The sequence below is a fragment of the Lepidochelys olivacea genome (genome assembly GCF_965140295.1).
Source record: "Lepidochelys olivacea isolate rLepOli2 genome assembly, chromosome: 8".
NCBI classification, from domain to species: Eukaryota; Metazoa; Chordata; order Testudines; family Cheloniidae; genus Lepidochelys; species Lepidochelys olivacea.
In genome coordinates this window covers 8,348,030-8,361,296 of record NC_140418.1, presented here as the reverse complement: position 1 = coordinate 8,361,296, position 13,267 = coordinate 8,348,030, and the positions used below count along the sequence as shown (strand labels likewise).

General features: G+C 41.0%; 1 protein-coding gene across 2 annotated transcripts in view; it reads right to left on the bottom strand.

Moving 5' to 3' along the window:
- The window catches only part of ADAMTS2 (ADAM metallopeptidase with thrombospondin type 1 motif 2), a 262,414-nt gene that overhangs the window by 59,113 nt on the left and 190,034 nt on the right, over positions 1-13,267 (bottom strand). The gene's annotated exons all lie outside the window — the stretch shown is intronic.

Here is a 13,267-nt window from a genome sequence, read left to right as displayed (position 1 = left end):
TAGATAAATAAATATCTGCAAGGAAAATATATTCTCTGCTCCCTTCCCTTCAGATCATTAGTGCCCCTAGTAAATCATGGGCCAAAACTGGACTATTTTATGTGTGGGACATAAAGAATAGCTCATATTTCATGGTGTGTTTCTGACATAAGAAACATTCAATGTTCTAGTGATCAATGGCTCCATGTCTAGTTGGCAGCCGGTATCAAGTGGAGTGCCCCAAGGGTCGGTCCTGGGGCCGGTTTTATTCAATATCTTCATAAATGATCTGGAGGATGGTGTGGATTGCACTCTCAGCAAATTTGCGGATGATACTAAACTGGGAGGAGTGGTAGATACGCTGGAGGGGAGGGATAGGATACAGAAGGACCTAGACCAATTGGAAGATTGGGCCAAAAGGAATCTGATGAGGTTCAATAAGGATAAGTGCAGGGTCCTGCACTTAGGACGGAAGAACCCAATGCACAGCTACAGACTAGGGACCGAATGGCTAGGCAGCAGTTCTGCAGAAAAGGACCTAGGGGTGACAGTGGACGAGAAGCTGGATATGAGTCAGCAGTGTGCCCTTGTTGCCAAAAAGGCCAATGGCATTTTGGGATGTATAAGTAGGGGCATAGCGAGCAGATCGAGGGACGTGATCGTTCCCCTCTATTCGACATTGGTGAGGCCTCATCTGGAGTACTGTGTCCAGTTTTGGGCCCCACACTTCAAGAAGGATGTGGATAAATTGGAGAGAGTCCAGCGAAGGGCAACAAAAATGATTAGGGGACTGGAACACATGAGTTATGAGGAGAGGCTGAGGGAGCTGGGATTGTTTAGCCTGCAGAAGAGAAGAATGAGGGGGGATTTGATAGCTGCTTTCAACTACCTGAAAGGGGGTTCCAAAGAGGATGGCTCTAGACTGTTCTCAATGGTAGCAGATGACAGAACGAGGAGTAATGGTCTCAAGTTGCAGTGGGGGAGGTTTAGATTGGATATTAGGAAAAACTTTTTCACTAAGAGGGTGGTGAAACACTGGAATGCGTTACCTAGGGAGGTGGTAGAATCTCCTTCCTTAGAGGTTTTTAAGGTCAGGCTTGACAAAGCCCTGGCTGGGATGATTTAACTGGGAATTGGTCCTGCTTTGAGCAGGGGGTTGGACTAGATGACCTTCTGGGGTCCCTTCCAACCCTGATATTCTATGATTCTATGATTCTATGATTCACTGGGATACGTTATTAAGCTTCTGGAGAGTTGTTTATTAAAAACAAGATCAATACACTCCTATTTTTTCAATATATCTTTTTCCCAAAGGGACCATATAAAATATAACTCATTTCTGATCTCTCTGTAAAAATCACGTACTATTTCACAAAAATTTCTTTGACTGTTATTTGAAAGTATATTTTAAACATTTGGTCTAGATTTTCAAAAATACAAGCCTAAATTTGCTTCTAAATTCACATTTGGGCACCTAAAAAGAGGCTTGATTTTCAAAAGTAGTGACCACGCTGAAGTTCCCAATGAAGGCAGTGACAGTTACTTAGTCCTTGGTGCTTTTGAAAGTTAGGTCAATTATTTATGTGCCTAAATGTGAATTTAGAACCCTAACTTTAGGCTCCTATGTTTGAAATATCTTCATCTTTCCTCTCAGGGACTTTTAAAACAGCAGATTAACATACTGAAGGATTTACATATACACTTGTTTAAAATAAATTATGTGTTAAAAGGAAAGTTTTGTGCTGACAAGGACATTTCATTGTGTTCTTTATTAGATGCCCCACAACTCAAGAGTATTATCATCTTGATGCAGGGATGCTAATCTGCCTGATTCTCTGTGCATTGGGATAAGAATATATGCCTCATTGATAACGAGCTGAAATTTGCAGTAACTTAAATATACATAAAATAAACACTGAATAAAATCTTTGGTGTATAGGAAATAATAAGCATGACATGTAACTAAGGTGTTTTATTAGTTCGTGAGGCATAACCCCAATTGTTACACACTCCTTTCCCATTAGCCTTCAGAACTTAACCTCCGCCTTTTTTAACAATAGTGAAGCAATACATCAAGTGCATCATTACTACATGCCAAATTAAAACTTGGCAGGAATATGATGACAGAACGGTATTGAAACATTGTTACACAGTTCACCCAACTGACATCTAAGAAACACATTTTATGAATGACTAGAAAAGCATAAACATTGTAAAAGTTCCTTGGCATCTGTGTAGTAGGTTTTCTCTCAAATATAGGGCCAAATCAAAGCCCAGGGTCCAAATGTCATATCTAGGGATTGATTCAGCTCCAATGCAATACTCCTTCTGTGGGAGCTGGACCCTCTGGCTCTTTCACTGGGCGAAACTGGCTCTATAAAGCAGTACTTTGTTAGGGTGCTCTATGAGCAACCCAGGAAAAGGATTGAGAGTCAGATTTTGATTCTTTTAATGTTATATTTTATCATCATTTTAAATGGAATATAAAATAAATTTCAAAACAATAAGTTACTTCAAAAAAAATATTAAAATGCTCCATTCCAGTAAGGTTGAAACTTTTTTTTAAAACAAATTTTCATCAAAAATTACACATTCCCATGGAAAGTTTTGATTTTGACAAAATGGCATTTTCCAATGGAAAAATATTCAGACAGAAATGTCCTGACTAGCTCTACTATTAATCATTTCTTTGCATTTAATTTCCTTGGTTATTTAAAATGGGGGGAAAGCATATGATAACACACTGAAATAGATTCACACTTATTTCAGTGTGTGAAGTGAATGGCATCTGTTTGTTTCAATGTGCTATTAAAGAAAGGAGATCCAAGTGACTGAGCTCTGAAATGGATGTGCTCAAATGTGCATGAGAATTATCCCTTGAAACAGAATATTACCAGTAGAACAATGGAATTTTAAAGCCCCAGATCTGTGGTGTTTTTCCTCAGACATATAGCTTCTGCATTAAAAGCAGATCTATTTACTTCAGTGTACAGATAGCCCGATACAAAAAAATGCAAGTGTCTAGAGTAAGAGATGTAGTGCTGATTCTGATTTCATCCTAATTATTCAGCAGTGTAACTCCAGTTACTTCAGTGGTGATACCCTGGTTTACACCACTCTAAGAGATATCAGAACCGAGCTTCCTGTTTGTCCTTAATCCGTGAGGGTAGGATTCTAATGTTATGCTGGTGCACAGGAAAGCAGAGCACACAAAAAGGCTCTCAAAACTGCAGCTCCTGCACTCTGCGAAGAGCAGATTTTGCATCAAGTCTCATGAGATGTCACCTGGTGATTCAGCATTTACAGAGGGTGTCTAGTAGGACTGGGGGAATCTAAAAGAGTTCAAGGTTTGGAAAAGTATTTTGAGGGGTTGGCAAAACTATTGTAGATCAGACCATTTTTTCCTGTAATTTAATTCCATGGTTTATTTTCACAATGTTTTAATTAAAAACTATGCTGGAGGCTGCCGGAGGGCCTCACTCTTGAGGTGGGGGGCAGTGTCCGCTCCCTGTCACTGTGGCAGGGCAGCTGGCTCAGGCCAAGATTGCAGTGCCAGTTGTCAATCAGTGCCTCCCTGCCTCTCCCCATCCTCAGTCCTGGGAGCCAGGGCTTGGGTGGGTGGGATCCGGCAGCTGCAAGTGCAGGGAGGGACCCATTGGGATGCGGAGCCAGCTCTTTCTGAGATGCTGTGTCTTCTTCATAAAAATACTGGACATTTCCTCTAATTTGAAAAATCTGCGTGGACAGAGGAAATGTCTGGGAAAACCTGGACGTATGGTAACCCTAGCTGTGAGGGACACATTATGCTTTGTGTATATTAGGTTTGAGAAACATTAATGTGTTTTTAAAGTGCCTGCCACAATGGGACCCCGATCATTACTGGGGCTTTTGGGCATTATTACGATACAAATAATAATAATAGCCCTTGTACTTTTGCAGGTGTTATCAGAGGTAAGTTACCCGCAGATAAATTTGACAGGATCTGTAGAAAACGGTGAGTGGTTTTCTGTATTACGCCACTCTTAATAAAAGCAACCACAGTGAGGAAAAAGTCACAGGTGGACTCATTTATGCAGTTGTATGAAGTTTCCTGGCATAGGATCTTTATTAATGCTTGTTATGCAATGGGCAGTCTGCTTTACTAAAAGTCACTGCTTCTGATTTCAGAGGAATTTCAAGGAACCTAATGGTAGCAACGGTCATGTAATAAACAATGTGACTATTAGCCCTGTTGTGCTATTAGCCATTTCAAACCGAGTTTTGAAGCATGCCCTTTGTCGTACATGTACAATATCACACAGTTGTATAACACCTGCTTTCTCAAATTCATTTAAAATGGGCCACCAAGAGCCCTCAGTCACAATCTCTAGCTACAAGAAATCTGAACTGGATTTGAATCAGCTACAAAGGATATCAAAGCTCATGGACCTAAGCCATTTTTAGGGCACAATGCAAGATGCAGCTTTTTCATCTGACATTTCAGCTACCACAATTTGTTGATCCATCCAGTCCACTCAAACATCTTTATGATCACTGAAAAGTATTGATACAAAAACCTCTTATTGCTGAAGTTTTCCCTATTCATTATCTTTGGGGGACTGGGCAGAAGCCTGGAGGAGAGGGGAAGAAAGAGGTCAGATAGACTCATAAACGTAAGGTCAGAAGGGACCATCATGATCATTTATTATGACCTACTGCACATTTCAGGCCACAGAACCTTGCCCACTCACTCCTGTAATAGACCCCTAACCTCTGGCTGAGTTACTGAAGTCCTCAAATCATGATTTAAAGATGTCAATGTTGTATCAGTTGCAGTGGGGAGGTTGCCTTCTACTCCATGCTCTTCCTCAGGTGGGACATCAGAAGTCCTATCAAGCCATTTATAGGACACTGAGATGCAGCTGATTCATCTGGCTTTTTAGTTGTATGACTGTTGCCAACAGCAGACATAAAGTGGCTGGGGGGCAATCCATTTATTGCCTATTTGGGTACAGCATTAATACCTGTTTTTTATTTTGTAACGTTAAGCAGAAACCATGGTGGAGGGCATGGCCACTCAAATCTTTGTAGTCCAAAAACCTCCCCAAAAGAAAAATCCCCCTCCCACAACAGCCACATAATTGTTCTAGTCTCTTTCTCCAAGCAGTACCATCAGCATTACACACATTTCCTTGCAGGGTAACCCAAGAGACAGTGAGATTCAATGACTTCCCCCATGGTCACACAGCAAGTCTGTGGACACAACCCATGAATCAGGACTCCCAGCCCCCTTTTCTAATCACCAAATGACACTTTTTCATTTCCCCTGTGAAGGAACCCTTCCTCTTGCAAGTCTTTATTCAGTGTCATGAGGAAAAATAATGATGAGAGAACACAGTCTAGACAAAACTTGGAAGTCAAATTCTGAACTCAGATGTGAAGAGGTGAAACAAACGTGCAATGGTGGACATTCTGGAAATATAAGACAATGTACATTGCAAAACTGAGATAAGAATCTGGCATTCCGTATGTAAATACTAGGTTAGTATTTTGATTTACCTCACTCTGTGTGAGAGCACAGTGGATATAATTAAGTCCAAGTTAGTTGCTTATGATCCAAATTTAAAACATTTCACAGCACAGATGTGTTGGCTTGGTAAGAAACTAGTTAGCTTAGTATTACAGATCCCTATCTCATCTTTGAATGCAACTCTGGCTTTAGAGAGGTCATAGACTTTTTGCTGGCTGCTAGACCAATTGCTTTGTTCCTTCCTTAGGTTTTTTTGAAGTCCAGCTTTTGCTTACAAACTACAATACTGAGATGTTTCTCCAAACAATATAAACTAAGTTTTGACTGAAGGAGTCTAGTTTTCATTAAGATCTCAAGCTATCACAAAGTCTTATTGCAAAGTCTATTCACAGTATAACACAGTAAAGTAACCCACTTCAATTATTTTTCATAGAGAAGGTGACGGTGCCGTCTTAATGCACTAGAGAAAGAGGACTACTAGGTGAACCTCAGAAGTTTGGTTTAGGAAAGCCTTCAAAAGTTTGGATGCCTATCAGAATCTGATCCTAATTACCCATGTTTTCTGCCCTCCATCATGCAAACTGTGTTATCACCATCCCTCAACAGTCCTTACACAATGAGCTGTTCAGGTCTATGGGTAGAAGGCCCTGTAGCCTGCTACCCACTCCACTGCCAGGGTCTCTCTTTCGGGCACAGCCATAAGTCACTCTTCCAGAAAGCTAATGGGGAGTGGCTGAGAAACCCACAGTTCCTGCAAGGGTGAACATATGTGGGAAGTCAGTGTGCCTCACTCTCATCCTATTCTTGAGCAAGAGGATCTGAAAACACCCTGCCAGTGCAAGCTGCAGTTGCTGGAATGACCCTTTAAAGTTTAAAATACTTTACTAGTATTTAACATTCCTACCCACCTCCATCTTGGGCACTTGTATGGTTCTCACTACTGTAATACCCAAGTGCCTCACAATTTGCTATGTATTTATCCTCACACACCCCTGTGAGATACGGGAAGTGTGTCACAGGGAGACTGAGTGATTTGCCCAAGGTCACATAGGAAGTCGGTGGTGGAGAAGGGAATTGAACCTGGGTCGCTTGAGTCACAGGCTACTGCTCTAACAACAGAACCATCCTTCTTCTCTACTTATAGATCTAATGCTGTAATTCCTGGAGGCCTCGGTGAGGTTGGGGCCCTACTCTGCTAGGCCCTTGTAAGTGGGATGAGCCAGTCTCATATCTCCATTCTTCAACAGAATGAGGAAGTTCTTTATCAGAAATTTAAGAACCTGGAAAAGGGCATGGGCCAGGTTCATGTTTTAGATGGAGACGGGCCTGAACCATAATCCCATATTTAGACTGTGAGCTCTTTGAAGCAGGCACTATCTATTACTCTGTGTTTGTATAGGGTCTGGCACAATGGGGCCCCATTCTCAATTGTCCCTTATGCATAACCATAATAAACATGATTAATAGTAACAATGATAACACTGAAACATCTCCATACATAAAGAAAGTTCAGATCTGGATGCAAACTTTGTGGTTAGGGCTCATGTTTAGATCTGGGGTAAACTTAACTAGCATCTGGTCAATGCCAACTTTCTATTCAGACTGGTACTAGCTGCCTGGGAGCTTCAAAGACTGTCCAAGATGCGGAAGGCTGTTGCTGGTGGGAGGTGATGATGAGAATGAGTACTTCAAAACAACTTGATACGTTTGTCTAGACATCACAGCCTTTGACTGTAGGTCTTATTTGATCTGAACTTTGGGAGGTTTGCTCATCACTATAAGCTACCAGTTTTATTCATGGGAAAAGACTAGGCATTAGCAATAATGGGAAGTGCACATCTAATCCAGCCTTCATACTGTTGAAAATTACACCTGAAAGCCACCATAGAAATGAGTGAAACTTCTAAGAGTTCAGTAAACAACATTTCCCAATAAATCTGTCGGATGTCAAATTGCACACACGACTTTTGCTGAAATTTAGCAACAAAGATACTAAAAAAAATTGACTGAGGCACAGTCAAAATCTATATTTTCCCCGGTTCATAAAGTACTGATTCTTAGAATACTGTGAATGATGAGTTAACATCCAAGCACACATTCAAAGCACACATGAGCTCTAATTTAAATATTGTTAATTAAAATCTGGGTGTATAGCATTAGACCTACACTTACTACATGCATAATTATTAAGAATTAGCTCCAACTTAAAGAGTATGGGTTGAAATAAATTACTTGAAATAATGGATACCTGGGTATCCAGATTATTTAATTTTAAAAAAATGCACACCTTTTTCTTTAAGTATTACTGACGTATCCTCCCTCTCCTAAAAATGCTACCCAGTTTAATAAATGCAATTCTGCTTACAGAGTACACTATTATTTAAAAGGGATCAATCATCATCTTTTCCAACAGCTTGAATCAGACATACTTTGCAGGCTTTCATCTTTTTGTCAGTTAAAAATGATGACTTTTCTGCCCTTTCCATTCATTTAGGACTTTCTGTTCTGTATTGGAATATTTTCACCTTCCATCCTCCAAAGCTACAAAAGTTAAATTCTCACATATGATAGCTATATAATGTACATCCTATTAAAGACAAAGGATCACATATTCAAAAGCCACTAATGGTCAGATTTTCGAAAGTATTTGTGAACCTAAGGAAGTAAATAGGTACCCTAGTGAGATTTTCAAAAGCCCCAAGGCACCTAACTCCCAGTGATTTCTTTTCATGAGAATTAGGCACCTAGGCGTGTCTGAAAATCCCATGAGGAGCCTATTTGCAATGTTAGGCACCCAAATACCTTTAAAAATCTCACCCGTAGGAGCCTAAGTCTCACTGTAAGTCAATAGGACGTAGGCTCCTAACATTTCATAAAGGCTGAAATCAGCAATGTATGCAGATTTCACTCAAATTCTTCCCAAAAAGCTGTAATAAGCAGACATGCCAACATCACAGAATGAGATGCCTGAAGTGAGGTTTCAGCATGGGGAATGAGATAAATACATTAGGGTAAAGAGAGAAAATAGGACCTCAATGGGCAAGGATATAATAATTGTGACAAAAGACACAGAAGTTACACAGAAATTGAAAAACTACTTTGTGAGAGTATTCATGAGAGACAAAGGCTCTGTGCAGGAGAAATCAGATATGCTACTTATCTATTAAATCCCAGGAGACAGATTGTGTAAATCTACAAATATTTGGAACCTAGCTATAAAATACCCTCCATGGCAATTTTGAGATGGTGTTGAGAGTAGGGTCAAGTTCTGAGGTGAGCTTGAGACTTAACCCAGAGGTTCAGGATGGGTGGCAATGACCATTAAGAGCTGATATGTTGAAAAATCTCACCAGGTTACCTGATCTCCTGAGACTTCAGCAGTCTTGAATGGTAGAAATCAGATATTTTAACTAGATTTCTGCCATCTTGGGCTGCATCTCATCCAGAAAACAGTATCTTCAGTTTTGGATGTGAACCCACATTCAAAACTGGAGTGTGGATGAATTGGATCTAGAGATTGAAACTCTCCTTATCACCAAAAATCAAAGTCCAGTTCAGAAAAATGGCTGCTGAGACTACATTTTTAAGGATAGATTACCCCCCTTGCATGGTCAGCAGAAATGGGCAGTGGAAGCACGGCTTAAACCTTGAAAACATTTTGTAATCAAATTATGAAATGGTTTGAGACCCCTTGGCACAAATGGCACTTTCTGGGTGTCATCAATGTCAAAACCATTACAGTTTAATGATTAAACACTCAATTCTTCTTCCCTTATTTTTATGTAGTATGTAATTTCTATTTCACAATAAACAATAAGACTCTCCAGACAATCAGTTTTGCCTAGTGTACTTTAAACACCTCCCCAAGACATAGAGAAAACATGGCAAAAGGAGATGGATTAATAGAATCTCTGACATTTGTAGTCTTCACTTGAGAAATGAGAGTATCGTCCACACCCTTATCTAGACTATATAGTAAGAAGATATTTCAAGATACTATTCAATCACTTCTGCTTTCTTTCACGGAGTCAGGTGCCCCATCATAAATAGCAATATTACATACTGATGTATACAACAGCACAACTGCTACAACAATAAATCTGAAGTTAACTTGTGTCACCGATATGTGGACTCAGTCTTTTGAGGTACAGATTGCATCTTGCAAGAGAATGTCCTACATGGTAGAAACCACACTACTGTGTACAGGAGAAATGGCAAGGGTACCAGGCTGCTACCGAGGGGCTCTATAAAGTGAAAACTGCAGTATTTGCTTAAAAGACTGCACTGAAAAGGCTTAAATTATTTTGTGGGGCGGTACCAAGGTGTTAATGGAAACAAGAGATTTTGTATGTGGAAATGTTTCGAGCCTGAAAATGAGGTGGCAAATGGCCTTCTCCACTCTGTTGAAACTCTCAGAGCTTAGCCAGGCTATGACTAGCGGTAGCCCAAAGTGTGAAAAATCGTCTGGCATTTATCACCATTAGTTATGGCCGGACCGTGACTTCATTTCCAAATTATTGGGAAAAAAATCAAAGTAGCTGTTCAGGTCATTCCAGACACCCCAACCCCTGGTTTTTCCTCCCTTTATGGACTTTTAGGTGTCGATACTGATCTGTCACTTCGCCAGCGTAAAACAGATTTACTGAATAAGTCATTACACTGGGCTTGAAAAAATATTGGTTGATTGGGTTGGCATTGGGGGCCCCACGCAACCTCACAAGAAAGGTTGGACACCCTTCTGCTAATGCCCTTTGCATAAGGTATAACCTAACAAAAAAGGGAAAAGTAACCTTGTTTGGGGTCCCTTCTTTCCATGTTTATGGTAAGGTTGAGTTATCACAGGGATTTAGACTTCAGGAATCAGTTAATCGCGGAGAATTCAACTGCACTGATTATTTTGTAAGCCATGGGTTTTAACTTCTTCAATCGTCCTGTTGTCTTATAGTAAACACTTCCACCCAACTCACATTGGTCTTTAGTTCATACTTTATAGCTTGTTATTGGAGGAAGCTAACACCACATATATTCATAACTCTAAATGTGTGTATGCACTTACATGACCCGTGGAAGGGACTGTCCTAAGGGCTTGTTAAATTGTTATATGTTTTTCAATACATGCTTTCTGCCTTGTTTCACATCTTTAGTTTCACACGATGTTCTATTTCACTGGGTTGTTTTCTCATTGATATTGATGGCAGAGTATCTTTATGTCTCTTTATTTGAAAAACATAATAAGTAAATAATGCCCACACTTGAGATATCACTGAGCAAGGGACAGGTTGTTTGGTCTGTCTTATTTTTTTGTATTCATTTTTTTATCAGGGTCAGATTACATTTTTATTCCCCCTGTTTGAAAATATCAGCCACCAGCATTTCAACCGCCATGTCATCTACACCTGTGCTGATCTAGATTTGACGACACCACGTTAATATACTCCAGAACTCCTGCCATTGATACTATAGATGGTGGGGCCCTGGGACAGCACTGCAATGGGAAATGTGAATAAAAATTTTAGTATAGACACAACCTAGGCATGGTTTAGCTGTTTTTTTGTTCTGAATGGTTGTTTGGGTAAATTTATTCTATGCGATGTTTCTATTGCTTGTGGAATGAAATGTTTTTGTCTAAAGGATATTTTCTGCCAAATTCTCAATTGCTGCATTTCCTGATTTGTTCTGTATCCAGTCCTTTCTGTTTAAACATCAGTAGTTTGGTCCTTCTCCCAGTAAAGTTAATGGCAAAACTCCCACTGACTTCAGTGGGATTAGGACTGAGCCCAAATCTGTTATGTTATTTTGGGTCCAACTCCTTATATTATTTGAAAGCCATCAGTCTTCCTTTCTTATACAAACAGAGACAAATTCCAGGGTCCACACATTTGTCTAGTTTTTCATCCTGTCCTTCCCTCTTAAGGACGGTCTATATTTTAATGCCATATTTCTGCTAATTTTTTACAGTACATTGCAGTTTGCATTGCAGCATACATTAATGGCACTCTGCATAAATACATTTCTCCTCCTAAATTCTCTAAGAGTATTGTTCTACTGTATATTTGCTTTCACTTATTACCTTTCCTTTGGAGTCTATCACCCAATCAAATAGTTTGGCAGCATCTACTTTCTCTTCACCCTTCAGTCACTTTTTTGACCATATCAGGTGTGGCCAGAGCATTTAGTATGCTGTCTCTTGCCTTTTCTGAGAAGGTATTAACAGAATTATTTTGGGGGGTGGAGGGGTTGAATTAAAGAAATAAAGCAACTAATTATGGGTATCTTGGCTAAATTATAAATAAGGGTGGACCTGCATGGTATTTAAAGGGTGGCATTTAAATGTCATAGGCCGCAGAACTGGGGGTTGGTGGCACCTGGGCCACAGCCCAACTCCCACTTTTTCGCTGGGCCAAACCTCATGCACCAAGTCGCAATGCCACTCACTCAGATTTGGAGGGGATATGTGGAGGGGCTCATGGGTCGAGAGGAGGGGCGCCTGAGAGGGGAAGACGAAGGTTAGGTGGTGGTGGGGCAAATCAGTCTCCTGCCCACACATGTTTTCAGTGGTGCTCTGCAGCCCCTGGTAAATATCAAGCAGGAAATCAGTTTCTGGGGTGGTCTAAAGAGCTGTGACCAAGAAAAATGGAATAAAGATGAGCTAAGAAAATATTTAGGCTGGTTCTCAGGAAAAGTTCCCTGACAGAACAATCTATTAGCTATTGAAGAGTCTGTTTAAGGAATTGTAACAATAACGAGGAGTCCTTGTGGCACCTTAGAAGTATTCTTAGCTACACATTGGACAGAACCCTGCAGAAAATGCTGACAGAAAAATCCAGCACTGGCAGGGAGATGGAAAAGGGGACCAAGCAGTTCTTTTCTAACTTCTATGATTCTGTATTTTCCTGTATATATTCATTTAGAATATCCCCACTTTGCAATATCTAGAAGCTGTCTTGATAGAGCCTGAAGGTTTCAGTCATGGTTACTTCTTGTGGGAAGTATGTAGGAATAATAAGGGTGAATGGCAGCATTAAATAAGGACTGCAGATAAGGAAATCAGACCATGCAAGAATGTGGGAATGCACATGGGGAACAGGTGTGTGTAAGTTATGCCTGAAAGGAAAACTAGAATGGAATAAAAATTAGTTTTTAATCACTAGATTTAATATACAACACCACTAAACCGCTTTTAATTTTTTTTAAAAGTTAAGAGGGTTCTGTGTGGGGCAACTGGCTATAGGCGGCTCACTGGGTATCTGGTTGCGGGGGGGATCTGGATGCACAGGGGCTTGTTGTGGGGTTCTGGGTGCAATGGCAATGGGACTTTGCAGGGGGATCCAGGTGAAGGTGGTTGGGACCCAGTGAGGGGGTCTGGGTGAGGGGGGAATAGAGCTCAGCAGGAGGGTCTTGGTGTGGAGGGCTTTGTGGGGGGTCCAGATGCTGGGGGAGCAGAGCTCAGTGGGGTGGGGATCTAGGTGCAGCTGGTTGTGGCTCAATAGGGTGGGAATCCAGGTACAGGTGGCTCGTCGGGGTGGTCCAGCTGCAGGGGGAGTGGGGCTCATCAGGGAGGGTTTTGCGTGTGTGGGGGATGAGGCTCGGCAGGATGATCTGGGTATGATGGGTCGGGATGCGCAAATTGGAAAGCAGCTCCTTGTACAGTGATCCCTCCCTCTGCAGCTAAAGGGCGATGGGTGCTGTAAGCACAGGGTTGGGGGAAGAGTTTGCAGAGCTACTTACAGACAGGGGAGAAATCCGGGGGTGGGTCTGAGACAGTCCCAGATGCCAGGC